The sequence below is a fragment of the Glossina fuscipes genome, unplaced genomic scaffold, assembly GCF_014805625.2.
Source record: "Glossina fuscipes isolate IAEA_lab_2018 unplaced genomic scaffold, Yale_Gfus_2 0, whole genome shotgun sequence".
Lineage (NCBI taxonomy): Eukaryota > Metazoa > Arthropoda > Insecta > Diptera > Glossinidae > Glossina > Glossina fuscipes.
In genome coordinates this window covers 1,052,466-1,055,779 of record NW_023998414.1, presented here as the reverse complement: position 1 = coordinate 1,055,779, position 3,314 = coordinate 1,052,466, and positions in this window count along the sequence as shown.

Here is a 3,314-nt window from a genome sequence, read left to right as displayed (position 1 = left end):
CAGTGCAGCCATAACCTTCACAATCCTTTTGGTATACCTTGTCACATATAGTATACGATAATAATCTTTATTGGTTTGATGCGGCCACAGAGTCGTGCGATATTTTTAGGGAATACTTGTTGCGACCTTGACTAATAAGATTTTCTGCTTCGGTAATACGATGTTTTATATAAGCGACTAAATATGTATTTGTTACTTTGTGCACCTCAAGATTTTTATATGTGGTTCTGGTCATTTATCTATCTGATTATATCAATCTAGATATAGCAAACTAGGGTTTGTGATTGTCATAGTTGTCATTATGACTACCGCGATAATTATTATTCATTGATTCAAACAGACAACGTACAGCATTATATTTGTAGCGAAGATGTTTTTTTTTTTTTTTTTTTTTTTTTTTTTTTTTTTTTTTTTTTTTTTGTTAATAAATAAAACCATTCGACTTTTAACGAATGCAAGGCAATATTATGCTATGCCTAAAGTTAAACAATGTTTTACCAGGACCAAGACTATAATAATAAACAATTTGAAGCAAGCAAATATCAAAACATCGAGGAAAGTATGTTACCAAGCCAATGGTGTTTAGCAGTAACTTTGCTTGGCTCTAAAACGCATTAATCAGACTTGGATTCACGTAGGATAAAAAAACTCTATTAGCAATTTAATCAATTATTATAAGGGCAAGTCACGAGGTAAATAATTAAAATATAAAAAAAAATTATCTCTGCTCAAAATTGTTTGGCACTGGAACAAGGCAACACTTCTTATCTGCGCAATTGGAACGCACTACGACCTTCAGTTGCATTATATATGCAATCCTTCACCCACCTATCTTCGTCATAAATTAGCAAAATCTACATCGTGCTGTCGTGTAAAGATGTGCTTTTCATACGAACATCTGCGTAGCGAGCGCTTTATAAAACCAACGAGAACAGTCCAAGCTTCTTAGCACAATAAGTTTATATTTCAATTCTTTATCTTAGACCAGCTTTCCTTATAAAGCAAAATTTAGTAAAAATTAAAACTTGTTACCGTAGAAAAGCTTGTTTTTATAAAAAGCATTATATGGGAGCGAGCTCGAAAAGTGTTCCCATCACTTTCAAATTTCGATCTCCTGTAAATGCTACTTTCTATAAACTTTTGGTAAAAAATATTATAAAATACCAAATTTTTTTCATATAAAAGCCTTTCTTAAAACAACTTTATAGGGATAGTGTGCATAAAAATCATTCGATCTAATTAATTTTCGATAATTTAAATCAGAATATATCAACCTAACGAATTTCATGAAAATATCTTGAAAATTATGAACACAAAATTACGTGGAGAGACAGACATACTTGAATTCATTGAGGAAATGATTCGAAATCGATTGACTCATAAATATGTCATCACAGATCACAAGTTTTGTAGGGTACAATTACAATGTTTCATTGCTTTTGTTGACTTGGTGCAGTCTTTCGCGCTTGTGTCGATCGAAAGCGAAATTGACTTAATACTTAAATTCATCTTTGCTTCTAGCCCTGAGTTCGGCTGCTGACTGTACTACAAAACACAACCGTCAAGTATGCTTCCGTGGAAGAGCTTTAAGCAGAAGTTACACGTGGATATGAAATAAATTACATATAGCGGATCTTTTGCTGGGGGATAACAAATCCTTTAATATAAATTTACTCTTACTTGTCGACGAGACAATGTGGTTCAATTTAGTTTATCTACGCGCCCTTTGATTGCTGAACATTGCAAACAGATTTTAGAAACATTTGTAGCATCCTGCACAGTCAGTTTAAAAAACTGACATAATCTGTCCAAAGGTACTACCATTCAAAAAAAAAAAAAAAAAAAAAACAGACACAAAAAACCAAATCTTAAACTGTCGTCCAAAAAGTAAAAAAAAAAAAAGAAGAAATTAAATAACTATAACAAATAAAATTTTTAATTATTACGAATGTGAGTGAAGACGAGGGCCGGTTTCTTATTCGTGAATATTCATTAACAACACCGTAGACTGATTTCGTTTTTCGAATACACAAATTCGTACAGACATTATCTTTCTGTCAGCCAACTTCATATCAAGCATATTCTACCTAAGCGAGAGAATGCAAAGAGAGAATGCGTGCCTTGGTTTGATAAACATGTTGATAATTATAAGTTTTGACAATTCATATTTAACAGTTGTGAGATGTAGATCTGGACAAAATTAATAAAATGGAAAGATGTTTAATTAACTAAAAATTTTTTATGAAAAACAATCGTTCATTATTGCGTGCATACAAAGGGTGAGCGAGTGAGCGCGCGCGCGCTTTTACTCTTACTTTAAGTTAATACGAATTGGAAGATCACTACAATACATTCGGGGTAATTTTAAAAACACTCTTTCACCCCAAAAGTTCACAAGTTCAAAGCAACTTTTCGGGAAACCATGCGCAAAGTTTTACATCTATTGATATATGGACGGAAAGTGAATTCAATTCACTTCTGATATAAGAACGTTTTGCAATGCTCCACAAAATATGTAATCAAGCTGTTGGATCAAATGTAGTAAAACTTTCCGGCAAAAGCTCATGCATTTATTGTCGCTGGTATCTTCATTGCATCACAAATAGCATGAAAAATGGACTAAAACTGATATCGTATTATGTTATCGGCATGAACATTATTTTTGAAAATATTTAAAAAAAAAAAATATTGTAAAAGTAAAAAGCTGCAACGGATTGCATTCACTACTGACATCAATCAATAAGTCCCAGGATTAACAAATAGATGTCATCTCCAACAAAATCGTCCATATTATATTTGAAAAGTGACAACACTCATATGTGAAGGGCTGTTCAAATTTTATGCGACTTGCAGTGGCCTTCGTAAAGCTATTTTTCTTGCTTTCAAAATCATCGAAAAATCAAATTTTCTCGTATTGCTTTTGTATTGGGAAAGGCACCGTACAAACGCTGCAAAATTCTACGGTAACTCGTCTTCCTCGGAAACCGTTTCACTGCATTTCTGCTTTTAAAAGCCGGCCGTGCGGGCCCCGAATGATCGTGAGAACGGTTCGAGTGTTCACAAGAGATGCTTGCGTTAGGGATCATCAAAGAAAGTCTACAAATTGTTTTCGATAATTGAAACACAAATTCGCACAGGATAACTGGCATCCTAAGGATATCAAAAATTTGATCGTGAGAAAGCCATTTCCCAAACGCGTGACGCATGCCGTGTGACCATAATCGCCAAAAAACAATGAAGTTCGAATTGATGCCACAAACACACACCCACACACACACACACACACACACACACACACACACACACACACACAC